Raw genomic sequence first — 24959 nt, 5'->3', positions numbered from 1 at the left:
TTATAGCTTCTCTTCCCTCCGAAACACCCATCACTCCGTTTCCCACTTCCAGGTCTTTGCACATGCTCTTCTCTTGGCATGGGATCCCCTTTCTGTTCCTTTCTGCCTGGCCAATTCTTACTCATCCTTCACTGCCTGGCTTCAATGTCACCTCCTCCAGGACCTCCTCCACCCCCCACAGCTCTATCACACCTCCCTCATTCTTATTTTCTGAAGGTAGGAATGTGTCTAAATCATCTGTGTGTCTCCAGGACCTAGCACAGGATGGGACACATGACAGAAACTTCCTGAACAATGGGCAAAATGCATCCCTCTGCAGGGTTGGGGAGCAAGGGACAGTCTGGGGTAGGAGTAAGGGTGGGGAGGGGGCCCTGAAGACGAAATGCTCATGTGCCAGACTTGTCCAGGATCAGGCAGACCAGCAGCCTAGGGGTGCACTTTACTTCCCAGGGGTGTCATGAGGGTCCAAGGAGATCTTGGATGTGAGAGAGCTCTATAAACGGTAGGTCCCAGTACCAATTCAACTTTGCCTCGTTCCCTGGTTCCTCTGATGAGGCAGATCGAAGGAGGAGGCCGACCCGGCCTGGTGAGTGTCCGGGGTGGCAAGGATTGCAGTCTCAGCGGTGGCCTCAGCTCTCACGGGCAAGAAGGCGGTGGGACTCTGGGGGCTGGGGGCCTACCTTGGGACTCCCCCTCCTATGGGATCTAATACCATATCAGAGATGGGCATGGGCTCAGAGATGATGGAAGTCATGCCCTTCCAAAGGGGGTAAATTGAGGTGCAAAGAGGGGTCGGCATTTGCCCAAGGTAACACAGCAGGAGCAGGACGCCAACCCTTGAGCCTGTCCTCCCAGTATGACAGGTGCCTTCCCCTGGAGTTCAGACTCGGACGGCAGCTTCCCTGATCCTCCTCCCCAGCCCCGCAGTCCAGGGCGCTCAGCCTAAACCGCCGCACACCCACTGTCGGCCCAGAGGCTTGGCCGCTGAGCGCCCCCTGGATAGCGTGGTCCCGGCAGCTCCCGACCGTCCTTCTCCTTGACTCACCTCCAGCCCCGAGGGCCGGGCTCCACGGCGGCGGACAGGGCGTCGCCCGCACGGTCCCTGCTGCGCCACCGCCCCGGACTGTTCCCGCGCGGCGATGCCCCCTCCCCGGCGCCCCCGGGTGGGGCCGGCCGAGCCGAGTGCGCTATCCCTTTAAGCCCGGGCGAGATGAGAGCTGTCAGCGGCAGCCGAGGCTAGCGCGGGACGTCGCCACCCTAGCGCCAGGCCAGAGCTAGCAGCCGCGGAGCCGCGGAGAGCGGAGGGGGCGGCGGGGCCGGGCGCAGCGGGTCCCCTCGCCTCCCACTGCGCGCTCGAACCCTGGGCCCCGCGAGCGGCGGGCGGCACCCGCTGTAATGCGGAGAATGTGAGAGGCAGCACAGGGCGGTGGGGAGGAGGGGGTGCGGGAGAGGGCGGCGGCGAGACAGACGGAGAGCAGCGGGGAGAACGAGGACCGGGCTGGGCCGGTGGGAGAAGGCAGGGAGGCGCCGGAGAGGCCGGGCTGGAAGAGGGGGAGAGACGGACGGCGGCGCAGCGGAGGGGGCCGGCGCTTAGTGCGGGAGTGCGGGGAGCCCGAGTCGGCACCTGGGCCCGGGTTCGGGCTGGGAGCGCGGCCGCGGCCCGGCCAGGCAGGGTGCGGGAGCCGGGCCGCCCGCGGGGTCCCCACGGGGAGCAGCGGGGCACCTGAGGCCGGCGGGTCCAGGAGGGGCCCAGGGCGGCGCTCCGAAAGCTCCGGCCGGCGTGGCAGGGGATCTTTGTGAGCGCCCCAGGAGGGCGAGTCGGGAGTGCGGAGCCGGGTGTGTGCGCCCGGGTGTGCGCGTGTGTGAGCGCTGGGCAGTGGGGGCGCGCGGTAGGGATTCTGCGGGCATCGCGGCGTGGCGAGGAGGCAGGAGCGGGGCGCGCAGGGGAGCCGGGACCCTCCCGTGCACACGCACAAGCACACGCTGCGCGTTCTCACGCGCACATACACGCCCTCCCTGCCGCGCTCGCCGCCGCGGCCACCATCTCGGAGCCGAGCCCTGCGGAGCGGGAACCGGAGCCGGAGCGGGGACCGGAGGCAGCCGAGAAGGGGGATGCCGGCCCGGAGCGGAGCCACGCGCGGACTGCGCGCCCAAGACGGTGAGTGTGGCCGGGCCGGGACGCTGCGGCGGGGCCAGGGCCGCAGGGGCGCAGGCGGTGGAGCCGGTGTGTCTGCCCGCAGGCGGCGCGGTGTGCGCGGCCTCTGATTGGGCGGGAGCCTCGGGGGCAGCGGCGGGGGTGGGGTGCTGGGTGCGCGTCCGTGGGGGGCGTGCACGCTCGGGGCTGGGAAGGGGCGCGCTCGGCACCCCAGGCCGTGACTGCGCTCACACCCGCCGCGCGGCCTCTTCCCACCCTCACCTGCAGCTGCAGCCTCGGCGACTTGCAGCAACTTTGTGGAGCCCCTGGGGCGCGGCGGGCCGGGAGGGGCGGGGACGGAGGCGCTTTCAGGGTGCAACTCCGGCCTTTCTTTCCAGAGAAGAGAACGCTAGGGGAGCAGGGCGGGGGCGCGGGCCGGGCCGCCTGGCGGGCGGAGGGGTGCGTCTCTACCTCCCCAGTCGCGCAGCCGCCTGCTCTCTGGGGCACCCACCCAGCCCGGCGGTGCCGTGCTGGAGCCACTCGGGGCGCCGGACTCAGATGACCCCACCAGGGTCAGGCGGGACCGCTCGGCGACAGCTCCCAGGCCCGGGGCCCCGGAGGTTGTCTTTGCAGGCAGGCGGAAGACACCGAGGTTGAGTTGGGGGAATGTGGAGACGTGCCCGGGCGTGTATGTGTGTGTCCCCGCACCTTCTGCTCCTCAGGACCAAGGCTGGAAGAAGGGAACTCGCCGCAAGGCGCGCCCCACCCGACCTGGACCCTTAGGAGCTCCCAAAAGGCTAGGGATGGGAGGGGGCATCTCCAGGTCTGCCGGCCTGGTGCCCCATCCCTGCTTGGAGCCATGCCCCCTCGTGCCTCACTCTGCATTGAGGTTGTGGCTGTGCTTTGTACCCTCTCCCCTTGTGAGTCTCCTCCCACACTCTGGACCTGTGCTGGCTGCCTGAGGGAACCTCCCCACACCCCTAACTGCCAACCCAGTCGGTCCGTGGAAGATGGGATGGAAAGCTGTGGTCCAAGATGGTGCCCCTCTGGAGTGAGAGGCCTAAGGAAGGGCCTGGGGTCAGGACTCCTGCAGGCTCCTCATCCTTGTTGTTTCCAGGGCACGTTTTTCCTCCTCCAGGAAGCCTTCTCTGGTTGCTCCTGAGTCCTTCCATCTTGGACTTCCCTGGGGTTGTAACTGCCGGGATCCCAAGCAGCCCACATCCATGTGCCTTATTTCCTGCCACTCACCGTGTGAACCTGTGTGGTTAGAAGTCTTGATCTCAGCCTGGATGCTGCGTGGAGGGGTGTGGTGACTGGACCAGTCAGTATCTACCTGGGTCTCTGGAGTATGGTAATGTCTATGGTAATATCAGCTTTCAGGCTTAAACCTTTCTTCCACCTCCATTATCCTTCTGGAATCTCTCAGCTACTTTGTGGAATGCAGGACTGCTGGGCAAGGTTCTTATCCATTTCACAGAGGAGGATTTTGTGGCAGAGATGGAGGTAGTCTTCTAAGTCTCAGGACAGCCCTTTTCCACTGCAAGGGTGTCCACTGACCATGGTCTTTGGTGAGGCATGGAGGGCACCCAGGCCTTCTTTATTGACCTGGCAGCCAGGCTCCTGCTGCGTGTGACGTGTTTACCTGGCCGGTGGCTATTCTCAGCCGGAGGCAGTTGAGCAAAAGCTCCTGACCTGTGGGAGCTTTTGACCCTAGCCTGGTTAAATATGTGCTTCCTGGATTTGGGTCCAGATGCTGTCTGAGCTTCAGCTCCTGTCATCCTCTGCATAGCTCTGGGAGTTCACTGCCATCCTGGGGATCCGAATCACTCCCCACCCAGCCTGGCACTCTATGCTGGGTCCTGGCATTGTCCTTCTGTTTCGGCCCCAGAAGCCTTCCTACCCTCTCCATCCTAGAGCCCCTTTGTGGGCCAAAGATGCCCCATGGAGATCTAAATGTGCACTGGGGGAATTGGAGGGGATTCTGGTGGCTATTGTGGCCACTTCCTCCCCAGGTGGCCCACCTGAAGAACAGGAAGTCAGAGCTGTCAGCCCCAGACAGGCTTCTGTGACTTGCCTCAGTCCTGCTGGCAGCCTGGAGTCATCCCCAGGGCCTTCAGGGTAAGAGCTGTTGCCTGGGAGTTACCACTGGCGGTGGGGCTCAGCCTGCTGGATCCTGGCGGTGACCTCCTCAGCCCCTGCTGGCTTCCCCCTCCCGGGAAGACTCTCTGCCTCTCCCCACTCCTCCGTTGCTGGGTCTGGCTGATAATGGCCTTTCTTTGCCATTGTTTTTTTCTTCTCTCTTTCTCTGTCAGCTCCTCTTCTTCTTCCCCTGTGGCTCCCTAAGCTCCAGACTTTTGCCTCCCGAGTGTTGACCAAAGCTCTGGTTGACATCCAGATAGCTGGAGCATGGCAAGACGCCTAGCTTTGTTCCACCCCTATCATCCGTGCCTGCTTGAACCCCTTCCCCGATTCTTCTGGTATCTCCACCCCAACCCCAACCAACTCCAGCTAAATGAACCCTTCATTTGGGGTCCCACGCCATGGTGAGGGGGAGACCAGGGGCAGTTCTTTGGTCCCTGGTCTGTTCTACCAGGGGTGAAAATTCCAGCCAGGGGCTCCCAACCCCTACTGGCTGCCCCCTTTAGGAAAACAGCCACTTCCCCACCCCAACCTCCTGACTGGGAGGGAGCAGTGCCCAGTGTGACCCCCTTAATTTCCCTCCCTAGGCAAGACCTGACCCTGCCATATTTGGGTTTTAAATTGTAAAAGTATTCTAACAAATCCAGTGATAAGAATGTATTGAGTGGGCTGGGCCGTGGGGTGACTCAAGGGGGGAAGACTGCCCCTGACCTCTCAGGCATACCTTTGTGGTCCTGAGAGCCACCCTGAGCAGTCTCAGAGTTTTTTCCGTGGGCTTCTGGGGTCCACATCCCTGTTGCCAAGAACCACACCTTGGCTCTTACTCTCCATGGCCTGGAATCCTACCCTTGAGCCTCACTTCACCTTTGGAGGCATCTTCTGGCTTGAGACCTGGACTGAGTGCTGGGGAAACCAGTGAGGAGCCTGGGCCCCTCCCCGGATGGGCTCTCAAAGGGGAAACCGATTTGAACCCATACCTCTGAGTATGAGTGAAGCCAGCTGGGTGACCGAGAGGCTCAGTGGGGGAGCGGCAAGGGGCTGTTTCAGAAGGAGGGGACTGGCGGGGCCTTGACCTGCTGAGATTTTCCGGCACTTTGTTGATGCTTAGTAAATATTTGTTGACTAAGTGAGTGAATGGCTAATGTGAACGTGAGTGGGGGCTTTCTAGGAAGATGGCACAGCACTGGCAAAGGCATGAGGTAGGAAGCGCTGGGCAAGGGTAGAACGTGTTTGCAGTGGAGTAGTTCTCATGGGAGCATGGAGAAGGTTGGCACCAGACAGAAGAGGATCCTCAGTGCCCATCTGAGGAGTGTGGCTGATTCTGAATTCAGGGCTTGCAGGGTTGAAGTTCTGGAGGGACACAATTAGATTTGCAATATAAACCACTTCTCTGGTGGTCGTTGGAGGGGTTGTCCGGGAGCTGGGAAGACCTGGGTGGGGTGATCTAGGTTGTCAGAGTTGGGCGAGGGCTCAGGATTCACCAGTCCTACCACCTGGGCATACAGAGGTGGCAAGTGTCTTGAAGTCATAGATGCAGCCTGCAGTACTGGCCCTGCCACTGTGTGCACTTCAGTAAGCCCCTGAGGCCCGTGGGTCTGCCTCAGTTTCTGCATCTGTAAAGTGGACATGTTTGTTTGTCTCCATGGATAACTGGTGTGAGTTTGAGTGGGAGTTTGTAACCTCGGAGGAGGGCTACAAAGGAAAAGGGGAAGAGGGCTGTTCGGCATTGCTATTTGATAGAGGAAGAGCTTGAGACCTAGAGCGGGGCAGTGACCAGCACAAGGTCACTAAGCAAGTTGGGAGCGGGCACTGCAGTCGGGTTTTTCTGGCTGTGCCTGTGCTTGCTGGGCAGGGGTGGGTGGGGTGGCCAGGGCCTCGGGTCCTCTGCAGAGGACATCCTTAGGCAGTTGTTTCAGCACCCAGCTGTCAGAGAGCATATGGGGCCATATGGCCACATCAGGGGAGGTGCCAGCCGCTGGAGGAGGGATAGCAGCTGCCACCATGGCCGTCTGGATCTATATGGGCACTGCCAGCCACCAGGGTCAGGGCAAGAGGGGCCAAAATGGAACTTCAGTGTCCAGGATGGTTTGGACATGGAGGCTGAGCCTTGGCAGGTGGCCCAGTTCCAGCACCCATCCGCCAGGGCAGCCAGATAGGCAGCTCCATGCCCAGGACTGATCCAGTTAGCTCAAGGCCAGCTGTGCCAGCCACCCTCCTCACGTGCCCCTCCCAGCTCTGATGGCCTTACCATGGGGTGGCACCGTGCCTCTGGTGTTAGTGTCACTAGCCTCAGTGGAGTGTGTGTGTATGTGACATGTCCCCACACCCTGAGCGCTGATTCTGAAGCTCTGAGACTTTGGGGTGTGGAGTGGCTCCTCAGATCAGCCTGGTGGATCCAGAGGGCCTGGGCTTGGATGCCAGATGAAAGTGGGTTTGAATCTTGGCTCAGCTGCTTCAGGCTGGGTGAGCTTGGACAAGTCACTTGACTTTACTGAGGCTCACTTTCCTCCTGGGTGTCATGTGGGGATGATGTCTACCATAGCCCACTTGAAAGTAATGCATGTAAAGCAGCCCCTGCCAACGGCATTGTAGGATCTCAGTAAATATTAGCTGATGTTTTGCCCTCTGCAGGAAAGGGAAGTGAGTCAGGTTGGAGTTTCAATGTTCAGGTAGAAGTAAAGAGGAGCCCTATTATTATTATTTTCCAAGGTAAAATCTGCTTTGTAGTTTTGTGTTTTTATACTCCTTTTGTTTAGTCCTCATGGTAGTTCTAATAAAGTAGGCGGACAGCATTGTTCCATTTCACAGATGAGAAAACTGAGGCCATGGTGGGAAGTGAGTCTCCAGAAGCCACATAGTGAGTTAGGCTTGACCCAGTCTCTGGACTCCTGGTCCAGTGTTCTTGCTCCACAGTGAGGCTTCCCACACTTCTGGGGTGGAGGCTGGGGGAGGAGTGGCTTTGTCTTCTGTCTAGACCAGCTTGAGGGTTCTAGAGACTCCCTTCTTGGCTCTGTTTCCATTATAGGTGCAAGGACAGGCTGTCATGATGACTGTTAGCCAGTCTCAGCTGGGGCTGGAATGAGGGATGCTCAATGAGGCAGCATCTGCTGTATTTCTCCTTCTGCCCCAGCACAGGGAGGGGCTGAGATTAGGGGGCTTCCTAGGGGGAGGCAGGAGAGCCCAGGGACGAGTGAGGGGTAGCCCTTCACCTCCCAGGCAACCCTGGCCTGAGCCTTATGGGGCAGGGTGGGGAGGGTGCTGGGCCTTGGTCCTTTCTGGTGTATCACCTTGGACAGATCACTGTCCCTCTTTGAGCTTCGGCTTTCCCCTTTGGACACTGGACAGAATGATCTCCCTGCCTGCCTTACAAGGCTATTTTTGAGGCTCTAATATGTATTTTTCTACATGGCAGGGCATTATAAAAACATGCTATTTCACGGCTGTAATTCCAGGACTCACCTGTCCTACAATTTGATGATCTATGATCATTCAATGAATCACTATTTGGGCACCTCCTCGGGGCCTGGCTGTGCTGGGTACTATGGGGACAGAGATGAGTAAGACCAGCTTCTGCCCTCTTGGAGCATGCAACCTGGTGGAAACCATAGACAGACCTTCCCAAGCCCAGGCTGGCTGTCACACTCTTACCCAACACCCTTCCAGTACTGTCTGTTACCTCCAGGCTGGCGTCCCGACTCCTCGGCACCTTGTACAACCTTATGTCCCAGCCCAGCCCTCTCCCTCACACCTCTCTGTGTCCCCAGGCTCCAGCCAATTAGGCCTGCTGTCACTTTCCTCCTCCATGGGACTTCCACCTGAGAGTTCTCCCCCATCTCTGTCCATGGAGATCCCACCCACTTTTTAAGGCTCAGCCCAAATGCCACATTAAAAAACAAAAAACAAAACAAAAAAACCCTTCTATTGGTCACCCCTCCTGGAAGCAGCCTATCCTTCCCCAGAACTCTGAGAGCAGTGTATCAGCTTTACATTTAGGAAACATTTATGATTTGCTGTGTACCCACTGTGTGCAAGGCCTGGGTGGCAGTTTGTTTCTTTTGACTTGGGAGCACCTTGGTGGCAGGGACTGGGCTTATCCATCTTGGGTTCCTTGGGCATGCCTGGGGGCCAACTAGGCTGATCGGGGGCCTGCAGTGCCTCCCTTGGGGCCTCTGTGGCCACTGCCACTTCCTCCCTGGGTGGTCCCTTGGGCCTGGGGATGTGGGCTGGGCCCAAAACATCTGTTTGAGAAGCTCCTGAGTTATGGGCTGCTTTGCTGCTGAGACACTCACCGTAGATACAGCCCTCCCTGTCCCTGATGGCTGTGCCAGGCTGGGGCGGGGCCACCCAGTCACTGGCCATACATAACTCTCCCCGATGAATTGCACGGCACTCAGCAATTAGCTATTGATCATTTGGGGTACTGATAACTCTCCATTATCGATCCACAGAGGCAAGCCTGGCCAGTGTTGGCGAGGGTCAGCTGGGCCTGGCTGGGAGACTGCAATCATGGCCATTTATTTCTGACCAGGAAGCTCGATAAACAGGAGCCAGAGAAAGAGACGCAAGCCCCCCTGTCTCCAACCCACACCACCAGGGTAGGGATAGGGGGCTGGGGAGGAGGGGGAGTTGGAACAGCTGGGGAGCTTTGCGCACCTCCTCCACCCTCTGTTCTCCTTCCTTATTTTGCTTCCAGTCTCTTCTGGCCCTGGGCCTCAGCTTTCCCATCTGTTAAGTGGAGATTTCAGTCTCTTTGTCCATGACACTGCCTTTGAATGAGATGCCTGGGCAGTTTCTGACTTGTCATCATTTCTGCTCCACAGGTAGGGACATTCTGAGGCTCCGGGAGGGTGGTGGCCACATGAGGATGCAATCAGTATCAGGACCCCCAGCCCCTGGCTGCTCTGCAGAGGACATGGGGAGCCTGGTGTGGTCACAAGACAGCAGTCACCTCAATAAAGGGCAGCGTCTGGCTTCTGAATGTGTTAAGGCTTTTAAATGTGCAGCTAGGGCTCAGTGGAATTTGTGAAAAGCGATTTCTAGGGAAACAACATAAAGGAGATGGCGGGGGGAGGTTTAACCTACTTCAGAGACCCAGTTGCCTTTCAGGCTTACCAGGAGCACTAGGCATTGTGTGTGGGGCTTCTGCCTGGCTCACGTGACTGTGCTATTTTTTTTTTTTTTTTTTTTTTTTATTGGGAACATTTTCAGACATACGAAAAAGTAGAGAGAATAGTAGAGGGAACTCCCATATACCCCTCATCTAGATTTAACAATTGTTGACATTTTCCCACATTTTGCTTTATCTATTTTTTCCAGAGTACTTTAAATTATAGACACCAAGCCCTTTTACCCCTAAATATTTCAGCATCCATCTCTAAAAAATAAGATAAAATATTTCTGCCTAATCTTAAGTGGTCTCAATTTTTTTTTTCATTTTATCCTTGGGAGATAAAGAATCTGATGGATGAGCAGACTGAGGCCTCTGAAGTGACTTGGCTTGTCCAAGGTCACATAGCAGAGAAGGGGAGGGTCCTCTGCAAAGGCCCTGAGGCCTCGGCCACCCTACCCACCCCTGTCCAGCAAGCCACAGGCACAGCCAGGAAAACCCCAGGCTGGAGTGCCTGCTCCCAACTTGCTTAGGTGGGATCTAGGAGGCAGGCTGAGGGTGTAGCCAGGGATTGGGCAGACACAGGAGAGGCAGGGGAGGGAAGAGGTGGTCTGGAGCTGGACCCCTCTGAACAGGTTCCCCTGGCTCAGGCTGGAGATTCCACCTGGAAACAGGAAGTGACCCTCTTTTAGGTTAATTATCTCTCTTTCTTTTGTTTGCTGTGAGGATTAATCAGGAACTGCAGCGTCAGGAAAATCTAAAACAACTTCTTGTTTACTGCTTAATTTAGGAGAATGTTATCAGGCTCCGGCCATGCAGGGCCAGGGGAGTCTCTATTGGCACAAGCAGCTGGGCTGCCCCCACCGGCCTCCCTGTGGGAACAACTGGGAAGGTGGTGGGAAGGCTGGCCTGGCAAGAGGAGTTGGGATCGGGTCTGGACAACTGTGGGAATTGGGGGTGTGTGTTGGGGGCTTGGGGCTGTGCCTGAGATCTGGGCTAGACCAAAGACTCTGTAACCTCGGAACAGAAATGGGAAGTGAAACTCGAGGAGGGGGTGAGCTTCTGGGGTATGTGTGGACATCGGGGAGGGCCTCGGGCTGCCTGAGGCCATATCCAGGAGCTCTCCTCTGTCCTCCGGCCTCCTGCCCGAGCCTGGACTCCTCCCTGGGAGGCTGCAGCAGGATGAGTGCCCCCTGCCAGCCCAGGGTAGCTACTGGTCTCCCTGGGCTTCCCCGCCTCCTTGGAGTTAGGGTGATCCCTCCCCCAGCACTCTCCGATGCTTGAGACTTCCTGAGGGGTCCCAGAGGTCACAGGTATGATCTCATTCCTACTCTAGGTTCCAGATAGGAAACTGAGGCACAGGGAATGGCCAGTTCTGTTTCAGGTCTCACGGTGAAGCACTGCAGAGCCTTGGCAATAAGTCAGGTGTCTGGCTTCCCAGTACCAGGATCCTCTGCTTCCAAGCCACATGGGCTTGTCGTTCAGGACCTGCTAGTGCTCCCCTGGGTACGGAGCCGGGAGACTGGATCAGCTGTGGAAGGGCTACCAGTCATCCCGGGGGGTGGGCCTAGGGTCTGCCCCCCTCTCTCTACCTCTCCCTCTCCTCCCTAGATTCCTGTGTGTTAGTGTGCACGTGTCTGAGTGTGTGCGTGTGTGTGTGAACCTAATTACCCATGTATGTGCATGTGTTTGTGTGTGTGTGTGCATGTGTATGCGTGTGTTTGTGTGTGTGCCTAGTTACTTACCCGAGAGGAGAAGAGCTTTGCAGGTTGGGGAGGAGGCCTCAGTGGAGTGTCCTGAGGCTCAGCCATCTGGGACTGAGACTGGTCTCCTGTCCCCTTCCCTGCCCCCACAGCAAGGAGGAGCACCCCGATTAGTGCCAGGCTTACTGTTGGGCTTACTCTTGAGGTCAGTGGGGGAGGAGGGTGGGAGAGGCCCCTGGGAGAAAGGCAGCCAGAACAGGAGTGAAAGGCAGAGACATCAGAATATCTCCTGATCCCGGCTCTCCAGCCCTGCAGTGCCACCGGACCCACAGCAAGCCTGTGTGTTCTCTGAGGTTGGGGAAGGAGAGGAAACCACCTCACGTCGGACGAGTGACTCAGTGGGAGCTGTGAGACAGAGGCACACCGCCACCTCTCCTGGGCAGCCGTTTCTTCCCTGGCAAAATGAGGCAGGGGCTGGGTCTTTTCTGCTCTGAGAGTGAGGTGGGGAGGACGGGTCATGGCTGGCTGTAGGTTGGTCCTTCACCCCCCCTGCCGGGCAGGAAGTAGACTGGAAGGGTCACAGGAGATAGCACAGGTCCTTGGTGTTCCCTCAGCACACCAGGCCTTCCCTCTGCTCTCCCAGTGCTGTGGGGATGGGGGGAGGGCACCATACTTACAGTCCAGGAATCCAGTCAGGGCGGAGGCATAGCCTCTGTGTGTTCCCGCAGTGACTGTGCTAGATCCCGGAGGGACCTGGAACATCGTTACCCTCATTTGTGTGTACAGCTGTTCTGCAAGGTGGGCATTATTGACTCCATTTGACAAATGAGGAAAGTGAAGCTTAGGGTGGTCACCCGCCTGGTTAGGGGTCGGGGTGAGATTTGAGCTCAGGACTGCCTGGCTTCCCCGGATCCTGCTGCCTTTGAGGCCTGGTTTCTGCTCCCAGCCTCATCACTGCCTGCTGCTCTGTGGGTCTTGGTGCTTGCCTTTGTCCAGTGGGGCTGGGAGGATGGCTGAGGACTGACTTGCAGACCTCAGGCTGGAGGGGATGCATGCTTTTTGTCCCTCTGGGAGGCTGAACCTCCATTCACCTCCTCCACCTGGCCTGGCAGATTCTAAGGGCTCTGGCTGAGGCTTACCAGTGTTCTTGGAGGAATCCTTCCTAAGCCAAGCAAAATGGGAGGATCCTGGCCCTGTGCGCAGGGATTGGGCCTCCATGCATGTGCAAAGCTCATTAGAGCTTCCAGTGCCTTTTGCTCCCAGCCGGCACATGTCTTTCAAGTGAGCATTTGTTAGGTGACTGCATGTGGAGTGGGAGCTTGAGTGCGCATATATGGGCCATCCGAGGCCTGGGGAGTCACACCTGAGGATTGAGCGTGAAACAGGGCAGGGGAGAGTTCACTGAACACCTGTTAAGTGTTGGTCACGGTGCTAAACGCTTACATTACCTCATTTAATCCTAACAATAACCCCATGAGATGTGCACTGTTACTATCCCCATTTAACAGATGAGGAAACTGAGGCTCAGAGAGATTGAGGGATTTGGTGGAGATCACGCAGCTAATGAATGGAGGACCTGGCATTTGAACATAGGAGCATTGCTTCTACAGGAGGCTGTGTCTGTGTGCCAGACAGAGGGGAGTCTGTGCTGCAGCTGGGACGAAGGCAGTGCGGTTTCAGGAAGAGGTGTCTGCTCTGTATTTGGAGGGCGGAGGTCAAGGGTCCAGCAAAAGTCCAGGTGAAGGAGGGGTTCAGCGGCAGAGGCCTGGGTGGCAGGCCAGCATTCGGGTCTAGGGCTGTGTGATCCTGGCTCAGCTTCCCTGCTCTGGGTCCATATCCGGAAACCTGCCTCACCTCCCTCTCAAGGCCTTTGCCCTGATACAGGAGTGCATCCTTACGCTGCTATATCTGGGCAAAGGCCTTGCGGCAAGACTGAGTGTGGCTGCTCAGAAGACAGTCGGGGCAGTGTGCCACATTGGGGAGCATCTGCGGATGAGGCTGGAGAGGGGCCCAGGCTGTGCAGGCCTCCAGTGCCAGCCTGCAGTGGTGGATGTTCTCTGGATTTTGAGCAGGGGAGAATTGTGTCCAGGTCTGAGGTTTACAGGGATGGATCTCTGGTGGCTGGGGCGGTGGGCGGTGGGGAAGGGGTGAGCGAGCAGCGGGCAGCTGGGGGCTTCTGTCCTTCCCTGAGCCTGCATGGGTAAGGCTCATCTCCTTATCTTCAATTCTTTCCCTCCCATTCCCTGCCTCCTAGAATGTGGAGCTGGGTGGGAAGCAGGGGAGGTCCCTGGCCTCTTCCAGGCCCCTCCCTCAGAGACTGTAAATATTTTGTCTTTACCATCTCTGCTGCTGGAAATTGCTGCTTTTAACGCCTTTTTTTCTTTTGCTTGATACAAACGAATGCTGGAAAAATTCCGTGCCGGGCGCTCACTCTGTTGCTTCTGCTCGTGCCCAGAGTCCCCTCCAAAAACTCTAATTGCTTTTAAGCTGCGATAGTTGGCAAAAGCAATTTTCTTTACATTATGGAGGAAAGGGGAAAATCCACCAGATTTTCTTCTTCCTTTTTTCCCCCCGTTTGGACTCTAACCTTTCGTTTTGAGTTCTCTGCATTGCTGCTGTGATCCTGGGAGAGAAATGGAGTAGAAGAGATGTGGGCAGGGAGTCAGGAACACCCGTGAACAGGCCTCTTTGGGCCTCAGTTTCCCCATTTACAAAGTTATTATATTTCCATTCATTCATTCACTAGAGGTTCCCTGAGCACATCCTTTTGAAGCAACTCGAGGGCCAGGACTGGCTGCTGCACCCAGGACAGAGCCTGGCACATAGTGGGTGCTCCATTGAGGCTGGCCAACTGGATAAACAGCTCCACTGGCAGCCAGGCACTTTGCCAAGCACCAGGAATGCACAGGATGGATCCAAAGCAGCCCCTGCCCAGGAGAGTTCACTGATTAGAGGGGGCACCACCACACAAACATAATAACTACATTAATGAGTTACACTACAGGTGGGTCCTGGGTATGAGGAGCACAGAGCAGGGCATGCTGGGCGACTCAGGGAAAGCTGCAGGAAAGAGAAGCATTTGAAGGAGGGGTAGGAGATGGGATGAACTGAGCCAAGGAGGAGAGAATTCCAGACAGGAAACAGCATGCGAAGGCAGGGAAGGGTGACCTCTGAGAAGCTGGGTGTGGCTGGAGCCGAGGCTGCCCAGATGGGCCTGAGCTCCTAGGGAGAGCTTTGCATGGCAGGTGGGGAGTTTGGACTTGATCTCAAGGTAATGGGGAGCCCTGGAAGGGTTCCAAGCAGGAGACTCAGGCAGGGAAGATCCCTCTGGCTCCACAGTGTGGATAACAGGGGAGGAGAGATGCTAGCTGGGAGGCTGGTCACCACGAGCCTCAGGGGAGATGGGAGGATGGTGGTGTGAGTGTGAGACAAGCCTGGAGACCCAGATTCTGGCGCTCACCTCCTCTGCCTGTGCTGTGGGGAGAGGTCTTCCCTGGACTGGGGGATTGGGATCCCCTAGGGTATCTGGGGAAGCAGTCGTCCAGTTCATACACCTCTGCCACTGTGGTCTGGTTTGCTTCATTCTCTGTTCCTCAAGTGTACAGCCCTTTACGGTTTGTAAAGCCCACTCACCTCTGACCCCTAGGTAGATCTGAAAACGGTCTCCTGGGGTGGGCAGAGCAGGATGCCCATCCCCTGTGGACAGATGTAGGTCAAACTCACCCCAGGGCCCTGAAGGCAGGTGGAGCTGGAGTGGGGATTTGAACCCAGACTACTGCCTGCCCCACTTCTGCCGAGTACCCCTTTATCCCCGACCCTCTCCTCGCCTCTCCTCCTGAGCCCTGTGCTTCTTCCCTGTTTGCAGAGCGTGTGGGACTTTTCAAAAGCATTAATGATAGAAAATAAATTGGTATCGGAGAGGAATCATCGCTGGGCATTCTCGGAGGGCCGCCTCTGCCCTCGCGTCTCTCAGCCATATTGAAGCCGGCAGCCAGACCAGAATATGAATGAGTCTGGGGCCAGCATTGCTCTTAATCTGCTGGGAAGCCCAACATGGTCAGACGGCACTCACCAGCAGCAACGCTGTTTGCAATGAGGCCTCAGTGGCCGCTGGGCATCACCAACCAGGACTGATTTCTCCGGGATGGACTCATAGTCCATGGCTGCCAAGGAAAGGTGGAGGGAACCTCAAGCTTAGGTCCCCATTCCTGCCAAAGCCCTCTGCCGGGATCACAGCTCTGAGGTCAGCCTCGGGTGGGGTCAGGCATCCCTGCCTGGGGAGAGAGGTACATGGAAGACCATCAGTGGCACTGGGTGTCTGTGTGATCTGGGTATTCAAGGCCTCCTGTGTGCCCTTGACCCTCTTGTCCTATCTCCTTCAACAAACCTTCATTGATCACTGCCCAGCTCACACTTTGTTTTTTTCCATTTTTAAGCTTCCTGTGGCCCTTGGGGCCTACAGGGGCCTGGCAGGAAATGCATGGAGCTCACTGGGTGTGATGCAATATGGGGTGGTAGAGACTGTGGCAACATGGAGGCACTGGGACCACTGATTTGGAAGCCCTGCCATTGGGCACTTCCACACGGTTTTGCTAAGTAGACAGTGCCCTTGCTCCCCAGCCACGGCTCTCATCTGCCAACTAGCAGAGAGCCCCTGAGGGCAGGCCCCAGTCTGCCTTGCAGCTTGTCCTTCCACGGCAGGCCCAGCTAGGCGTGGGCTGGGCACCTGGACAGGCCTCCCACAAAGCATCAGAGACTCTGAGGACCTGGGGGAATCACTCAGAGTAACCCTCCTGCTTAGAGATGGGGAAACCGAGGCCCAGAGATGGAGGGTGGGTGGAAGGTCTCTGTTCTGCTCTCATCAGATGTTGCACCTCTGCCCTTATTAATCTTCCCAGCAGGAGTAGGAGGGCAGTTTTTATACCTCTGTTTTAGAGAGGAGGAAACTGAGACTCAGGTGGCTGGATCCAGGGAACACTGCAGGCCTGCATTTGAATTACTCTGTTGGAACCCCAGTGCCGGCCATCTCTTTCTGGCAGGATTAGGGGGTGCTGGGGCATGTACAGAGTCCAAGGGGGGGACAAGGTGCATTTGTGCCCAGAGTAAGCCCAGACAAGGGTGGGAGGCCTGGGATCCTGGCTCAAATATACCACCAACTCCCTGTGTGACCCAGGCCAGGCTGAGGGAGGCCCTTGGAGAAGTCAGGGGCAGTTGGGGGGCCCACTGAGGCCATGTGGCCTGGGCTTGGCTGCCAGCCCTGCTCAGCCCTCCCATCCAGTCCCTGGCCTCCCTTGGCCCCAGGCTCATAATGAACCCTTTCACTCCTGTCATCTCTATGGTCTCTATAACGTGAGAGGTGGTAACTGCAGTACCAGGAGGGACCTGGGACTCTGCAGGCTCACTTAGCAGTGTGGGACAGCCCAGGCAGCCATTAGCCTGATGCAGCTGGGAAGCAGGAGGACGAGAGAAGAGGGCCTCAGGCCGCTGCTGGGTGGGTGGACTGCATAGACCCCTCAGCCCTCCAGCCTGGAGCCAGGCCCAGGCCAGCTGCACCCCTGCACATCCTTGCACAGACTCAGATAGACTCACATGAACCACCTTGTCTAGCCCCGGGGGTGAAATGGAGAAACTGAGACCGAGAGTCTGAGAATGAGACTCAGGGTTGTCGCTCACTCACTCTGACCTCTGCCCATCCAGCCTGTGCTCTTGCCCTTCCTGATGGGGAGCTCACCCCTTACCCAGACAGCTTGCCTGCCTTGGACAGCTCCCTTCCCTCTCCGGCCATCTACTGCTAGTAACTCACACAGGGATCCTGGCTTGGGGCCCGGGGCCACAGGACTTGCCCTAGTCCCTGCTCCCAACACCCCCTCCTGATGTGTGGCACATATCGTGCCCCGAGTCTACGTTCCTATGGGGGTGAGCCTTGCCCTGCTCCTGCCTGGTGCTTCTGGATCTTTGGGCTGGGGGGTCCCTGGAGGAATCTGATGAAAGCCATGGCACTGTGTTAGAGACGGGGGTCCAGCCTCTCCTGCATGCATATTGTCATAGCCAGTTTTGTGCAGCTTTGGGGCTCACAGACCTCTGTAGTCCTCCCTTCCTGGGAACCCTGGTTGGGAACTCCTGCTTTACTCATTCCCCCCAGGTGACGTGATTCATATCACCTGTTGTGCTACCTAGGCTGAGATGCTAGGTGTCCCAGCACCCAGGCCACACCCTTTCTGCTCTATCCTGCTGCCTTAAGAAGGTCCCACTGTGTGTGGCTTAGGGGCTGAGAGCTGTGTGTATTAGGCTGTTCTTGTGTTGCTATAAAGAAATTCCTGAGACTGGGTAATTTATAAGGAAAAGAGGTTTAATTGGCTCATGGATCTGCAGGCTGTACTGGAAGCATGGTGGCAACATCTGCTCAGCTTCTGGGGAGGCCTCAGGAGCTTTTATTCATGGCAGAAGGCGAAGCGGGAACAGGCACTTCACAGGGTGAAAGCAGGAGTGAGAGAGATGGGGAGTGCCACACACTTTCAAATGGCCAGATCTCAGATCTGTTGAGAACTCACTATCAGGAGGACAGCACCAAGTCGTGAGGGATCCACCCCCATGACCCAGCCATGTCCCACTAGGCCCCACCTCCAACACTGGGGGTTACCTTTCACCATGAGATTTGGAGGGGACGTCCAAGCTATATCACTGTGAGAACCCATTCATTCATTCTATAAACATTTTTTTTTCAGATTTTTTGTTTGTTTGTTTTGTTTGGAGATGGGGTCTCGCTCTGTCGTCCAGGCCAGAGTGCAGTGGTGTGTTCTTAGCTCACTGCAGCTTCAAACTCCTGGGCTCAAGCGATCCTGCCACCTCAGCCTCCTGAGTAGCTGGGACTAGAGGTGTGTGCCACCACTCCTGGCTCAGTCTATAACATTTGCGCCTGATGCCTCCTCTGTGCTAGGCCTAGGCTGGCTTCTAGGGTACAGAGAAGAACAAGACCCAGCCCCTACCTCTGGGGAAGCCAGACCTGTCAGCAGTCACAGCTTAGGGGATGAGAGTGGGACAGAGGTGAGCACAGAGTGGGTGTACCAGAGGGGCTTCACCCCAGCCCTGTAGGGAGAAGCTTGTTAGAGGACAGTGGGAACTGGTCGGGGAAGGCAGGCATCCCCCAGGGGGAACAGCAGGTGCAAAGGTTTGCAGGCTCACTTCTGTGAGGAAGACAGGAGGCGCAATCTGATTGGAGGATAGTATTGGGAGGCACCGGGGTCAGGTGTGAAGCTGAAGGCCACTTGGAGATGGGTCCCAGGGGGCCTGACAGGCCCAGTAAGGAGTGTGGGCAGGGAGCAGTAGGGAGCCATAGAAGGGTGTGAAGCAGGCAGCCATGTGGTTGGATCTGCATTTTGGAGTGCTCCCCTGGCAGCTGCAGATGGAACATGGGTGAGTGTGGAGGTGGGAACAGGAGACCACCAGGAAGCTGTGTTAGTTGCGGCTCAGACCCAGGTAGAGAGTATCATTCACCATTCATCAGGAGGAGTTTGCTGGTCTCTGTAGCCCCTGCCTCCTGGAGGCAGGTGGAACACGAGCTGTGCAAACAAATGTTCAAGGGAAGGGGGCCTTCTGGAACTGGAGGGGGCCTTGTGCTCCTTCTGGGCAGTTTTCTCTGAATTTTTGATTGACTCACAAGTGGGAGGGGTATTTCCAGAATGGCCTGATCTCTGCAGTTTGCCACCTGCTCCTGGCCCCTCTGCAGGCCTGCTGGCTGCCTATACCTCCTAACATACACACAAACACACACGCACACCCTGGGGAACACCCGGGGGCACAGGACACACCACACACACACTATGCACACTTATACATGGGTCTGCTGTGTTCCTCTCCCTCCAAACACACACATGCTTTCCCTTTGCTGTCATCTCCGAGAGTGACAACACACATACACACAGACTGATTCTAGATTACAGACATGCCTCTATACCACTTGGAGCCCACACACCCTCCAGAGTTCACCTCCGCAGACCCACGTGTGCCCTCTGTCTGTGAGCACCACATACCTGCATGCCCCAGCCACCTCCACGCGCCCCATGGGCTCATCTCCCCACTCTCTGTACATAGAGGGAGAAACACACCCCAGCTTCTCCCTGTTTCCCTCCCTCTCTCTCTCCCTCCCTGCAGCGCGGGAGCCTTGAAGCCCACCCTTTCCTGGAGTTTTCTGCAAAAGCCCTGTCTATGTTCCCTTTACCCCAAGGGCTCTCCTCAGCCCCAGTTCTGGATGCCCCAGGGCTGTGATCATCTCAGGGTTTTCTGAACACCTAGAGAAACCCCTGACCCTCGCCTGGGACCGTGTGGGTCTATTAGGTGTGGGTCCACAGCCTAATACACACCCTCCTCAGCACGGAGCCGTGCTGAGGAGCCACAGGCCCTGGCTGCCCGTGTACCTTGAGCAACCTTCTGCCCCTTTGGACCTTGGCCTGGGGGAGCATAGGCATGGGTTCCACAGTCTCCAGCTGAGGTTCTCAAACTGGTCCTAGAGCCCTAGTATTTCCAGAAGGGGCCTCAGGGATACAAGGGTGGGGCTGGGGCTGGATGGGGCTGAGTGGATGGGTGTTGGTCCCCTCCGACTTCAACCAGCCCTGCTTAGATCTGCATTTCCTATTGGGGTCTGAGAAGGATTAAAAAAACCCATTAACTCTTTATTGATTTTGTTTGTCTGATTACAATAGAAGACCCAACAATACATTTGTGGAAAACAGAGACCATGAAAGCCCCCTTGTCCTACGCTCGGAGGTGATTGCTGTAAATCCTGGCGTATTGTCCTCCAGCCTTTTGGGGTATATAGCAACAAATCGTTAATTACAGAAATGGGCTTATGCTGAAATAGCATTTTACAGCTTGATATTTTCTGTATTGTTATACATAGACGTGCCTCATTCTGTCAGATGGCTGCAGCGTGTTCCATAGCGTGGACATGCTATGTTTTATTTGAACTTTCCCTTATTGATAAACGTTTAGGCCATTTCGAATTTCTTTTTCAGTCTTACCAGCAATGTTTCCATGAGCATCCTTGAGCATGTATATGTCAGTGCTTGTGCTATTATTTTATGGGAGAGGCTCCTGGAAGTGGAATTACTAGGTTGTGGATTGTGTGGGTTAAAATGTTAACCAATATTGCCAAATTACTCTTCCAAATGTTGGGCCAACTCCCCCTCCCTCCAATGGTCTGGGAGTGCTCATTTTCCCACATCCTTGCCAGCACTGCTTGTTATCAATCATTTAAATTTTTCCCAGTCTGATAGGCAAGAAATGGTAGCATGTCGCTTTCATTTGCATTTCCCTGGTTGCTAGTGAGATAGAACATCTTTTCATGCATTTATTGGCCAATTTAGTTCCTCCTCTGCAGATTTCTAATTCACTGCCAATTTTTCTCTTCTTTTGTCTTTTTTCTTATTGATTTGTAGGGGCTCTTTGCATATTAGTGATATTTTCTTCCATTGTCTCATTTGCCTTTTAACTTTGTTTATGTGTCTTTTGCCGTACGGATGTTTTACACGTTTATGTACAGTGGTTGGATTTGTTGAAATTTCACTTTATGGCTTCTGGATTTAATGTCTGGCATAGAAATGCTTCCCCCACTGCATCAGATTTCATTTCAAATAAGAATTTTATTGATGAAAAATCTTTGCAAAGTCCTGGTTTGTAGGCTCCTTCCCAGCTGTGTGTCTGTTCCTCTCGGCTGCTGCAGGCCTGGCTCTTGGGGAGGGGAGGGTGGCCCTATCCATCCATCCATCTTCAGCTCTCTACTCTCCCTTTGTCCGGCTGGCTTTGGGGTCACTGCTGCTCTGTCTCTCTCAGAGCCTCTCTCTCTCGTATGCTCTGCCCCCACTCCTCTGTCTCTGCTATTTTCCCGTCCCCAGCTGGTTTCCTATCAGGCAGCAGTAACTAGGGGTGTGAGGTGGCAGTGGTGGCAGCCCTTAGTGGGTTGGGGACAGGATGGCAGCTGTCATGGAATGTGTCCCCCTTGCCCTCCACCTGCCAGCCTAGCCCCAAGTCATGTGGGCTGGCAGGGGAAGCCCTGGCCTGGTTCTCTCTCTGGAAGAGACTCTTCCTGCCAGAGCCCAAGGGAGGGCCCTGAGCCAATCCTAATCCCTCCTCCATCAGGAAGCCTTCCAAGACAGCTTCTTCTCCCTTCCCACAGCTGTGGACCTGGCCCTCCCGTCTTTCCTTGCTGGTCTTTCCCCGTCCTGCGTTCTCAGTGCTGAGCTCCCCGGAGTCCACCTGGACACCTCTTAGGGCCTTGGTTTCCACCTGTGTAACATAGGTCCTGGGCGGCTGTCGCAGCCACTGGGAGACATGGCACACACAGAACTGGTGGGTCTTCCAAGCCAAACTCTGAAAGGTATTCCGTCTTACTCTCTCAATACAGCCCCATCCCCCCACCAAAAAAAAAAAAAAAAAAAAAAAAAAAACCCAGCAAAAATCACAGGAGAGAGCTTGCATGCTGCTGACAAAGAGATAGGGACTTGTACTCCTTCCATCAGGATGGTGGCCAGCGGGGCCACCCCAGGTGCAGTGTCATGCCTGGCTCATGGGAGGTGCCCAGGAAAGGGAGAGAGAAAGGGCAAGGACCTAATGAACAATGTGGGAGCTGCTGAGGCTGGGGAGGAGGAGGGAAGTCTGGGGCCCACATTCTTTGAGTTACTTCTGGCTAGCAAGGCACTTTCCTCATAGTCCCTCATTCCTGGGGCCTGGGGTGCTAATGAGAAATATCCCCCCTTTACCTCCTGGAGGTGTGGGCCCCAGGTGGACTGTATGGGGGCCTTGGGCTAGGGGAGCAGCTGGGAGAAACGTTGGGGAAACTCAGAGGTCTCTTAGAAGCATGGCTCAGAAGTGCATAACCTAAAACTCTGAGGGACCCTTCCCCGGGCTCCTGCAGTCCCTGGCCTTCTGGCCTGGCACCCACCCTCTCATCATGATGGTCTGTCTCCTCTGAGCAGGAGCAGCGTCCTTTATATCTCCCTGTTCCACTGACCAAGCGCATAGTACATACTTAACAGAAGTAGAATGAATTAATGAGGGAATAGCTAGGGGTATTGATCAGAGGGCTCAGGTCTGGGCAAGAGGAGACCTGGGCTCTGGGCTTGGCTTTTTGGTTGACTTTCTGTGTGACCCTGACCCTGGTTGGACCTCAGTCTCCCCATCTGTACAGTGGGCGTGGGGCTCTCAAGCTCTGATTGTGCTCCATGTTGTCCAGAGCAGGCACAGGCCTACGTGACATACACACCCAGCACACATGCCAGGGCCCTGCTTTCTGATCAGTGTTTGCTGAGTGTGTGCTGGGTGCCAGCCCCGCTCAGTGCTGAACCCTTTGTCAGAGTCCTTGGATAGCTGTTTCTGTGGAGGTCTCACATTCTCCAGGGCATTTGTTCATTCTGCTGAACACACAGGCTACACAGGCTGAGAGGTCCCTGGGCTCCACTGAGGTGGCAAGGAGCCAACAGGGCGGGTAGGAGGCCCCCAACCTTGGCTGCAGCCCCCTTCACCCTCCTTGGCTGTGAGGCCTGCAGCTGGGCTTTCATGTCTTTCTTGGGACCTGGCACACCAGCAGACCTCGTGTCCAGGAGAGTGCCCGGCTCCCACTGCATCTCCTTCCCTGCCCCAAATCATTGTCATGCTCTGCCTGTGGTCCCATTTCCATAGCAACTCCTTGTGATGCCACAGAGGAGAGTGGGAGCTTTAGGAAGGTTTGGAAGATTTAGGGGGAAGGGAGCGGGAGGCCCATTCATTGTCTTGGAGTGTGGCAGCTGGGGGCCCGGAATGGCACTGTGGGGATGGCTCACCCTGCCAGCTCAGGTGGAGCTGGGCTCAGGGCTGCCAGCCAGGTGGTCTGGAGGCCTTCCAGGGACAGGGCTGCCCGGGTTGGCCTGGGCCTGGTTGGCTCGTGCCAGTCTATCGGGATCCAGCTCGGGAGGCTGCTGACAGCGCCCCTGTCTGGCTAGACCTGGCTTGGGGTACGTGGGCCTGAGGAGCTGCCCAGGCTCTGCTACCCCTCTGTCCCAGGCTAGCACCGCTATGTTCTGTCCTGTCCTCCAGAATCAACAACCAGTGGGAGGTGCACGCAGGGCTGGCTGGCAACAGGGGCCTAGTTTGGGGCTGGTGAACCGTGGGGCTGGGCAGGCCTCTCTTCCCTGGTCCAGGCTGCTTCATGGCTCTGTTGTCAGGATTGGAAAGCCAAAGTGGGCCCTGGAGCCTGCTCAGCACCCATTTCTCTGCCTCCTTGGAGAAGTCTGCAGCCCATAATATAGGAAGACCCTAGCCTCAAAGCATCTCCTACATCTTCACCTACCACGCGGCTAGAAATTCCAGCATTTGCATCTTAGATTTGATAGAATGTTAATTCTGGGAGGAACCGTGAGGGCTTTTCCATCTTCTGCCCACATTATAGCAGTCATTTGGAGCCCCATCTGCCCATCCTTCCATCAATCCCATCCGGAAGGCCTTGTAAATGACCCTGGGGACCTAGGCCAGTGCTGGATGGCACCCAACAGGGAATGGAGCAGAAAGGAGGGGCTGGCCTGGCCCTCCAGGGAAGGTGGAAGCTGCTTGCCCTCTCAAGGGCTGCCGGGAGCCAGGTGCTGGGTTCGATGCCAGCTTCCTGAGCTTCCCTTTCACCATCACGGTTGAAGCCACCCCTGGGCACCACCTGCACTCGTGTTTTCTTAATCCTTGTCTTCGTATTGACTTATGTTTGAAGGTGGATTACCATGATGCTCCCCAAGCACACATCCAGGAAATCACACCTGTGATGTGCCTGTCATTTTTTTTTTTCCAATACACAGAAAGAGAAACACGTAACTATGAAAATGAAAACATTTGTCTGCACACCACGAAATCCCCTTGTGCACTCCCACAAGCATGTGTCCCCTACTTTGGGAAACACAGATCTGATTGAAACCTCTCTGCAGCAGCTCAGAAAGAGATTTGGGACTTGGTCTGAGAGGTTGAGGAAACTGAGGTACAGAGGAAGAAGCTTTGCCCAGAGCCACCTAGCCAGGTGGAGGGAGAGCTAAGAGTTAACCCGCCTCCTTGGACTTTGAGCTGAGGTTATGTTCTGCACTATAGAGGCCTCAGAGCCTTGCCAAGGAGCCAGAACTTCCTAGCACCCTCCCTTACTCACAGAGGACGGAGCGTCTGGTCTAGAGGAACCCTTGGAGAATACATGATGAAGAAATAAAGCAGGGTGGCTGGGCATGATGGCTCTGCCGATAATCCCAGCACTGCTGGAGGTCGAGGCGGAAGGACTGCTTGAGGCTAGGAGTTTGAGACCAGCTTGGGCAACATAGTTTACAGAAAAATTTAAAAATTAGCTGGGCATGGTGATACACACACCTGTAGTCCCAGCTCCTTGGTAGGCTGAGGTGGGAGGATCGCTTGAGCCCAGGAGTTTGGGCTACAGTGTACTATGATGGCACCACTGCACTCCAGCCTGGGTGGCAGAGCAAGACTCTGCCTCTTAAAAAAAAAAAAAAAAAAAGGCAGGAAAGGCTGGGGAATGGGAGGGTGAGTAGGTGGGGGTTGGGAAGTTGAGGCTCAGGCCCAGGGAGAGGCACCCCGGTGCTGCTGCCTATCATCCCCTCTCAGGGGTCAGACTGCGGCCTGCCTCCTGTGGCTTAGTTGGGGAGGAAGGCAGGCAGTGGCATTGGCTGGACACCTACTGTGAGCCAGGCCATGTGTCCCTTCTCTCCTTCTATCTTCCCAGCAGTCCTGGCAGGAGAGATGGTATCTCCCTTTTATGGATAAGAGAAGTGGCTTTCCCAGGGCCACAGAGCCGGTTGGTGAGAGAGGCGTAGTCAGACTCCAGCCTGCCTGGGGCCACAAACCCTGCCCTTCCCAGAGCCCTGCC

The 24959-nt window shown here is 56.3% G+C and overlaps 1 protein-coding gene across 2 annotated transcripts in view; it reads left to right on the top strand.

The window, feature by feature from the left end:
- The first annotated feature begins 1149 nt into the window (after positions 1-1149).
- LINGO1 (leucine rich repeat and Ig domain containing 1) overlaps positions 1150-24959 on the top strand; it is a 207317-nt gene continuing 183507 nt past the window's right edge. For both annotated transcript variants that reach the window (XM_008015742.3, XM_008015739.3), the window contains exon 1: positions 1150-2158. The gene's annotated coding sequence lies outside the window, so the exon portion shown is untranslated. The remainder of the gene's footprint in view (positions 2159-24959) is intronic.

Source organism: Chlorocebus sabaeus, chromosome 26, assembly GCF_047675955.1.
Source record: "Chlorocebus sabaeus isolate Y175 chromosome 26, mChlSab1.0.hap1, whole genome shotgun sequence".
Taxonomy (NCBI): domain Eukaryota; kingdom Metazoa; phylum Chordata; class Mammalia; order Primates; family Cercopithecidae; genus Chlorocebus; species Chlorocebus sabaeus.
This window is presented reverse-complemented; position numbering and strand designations above follow the sequence as displayed.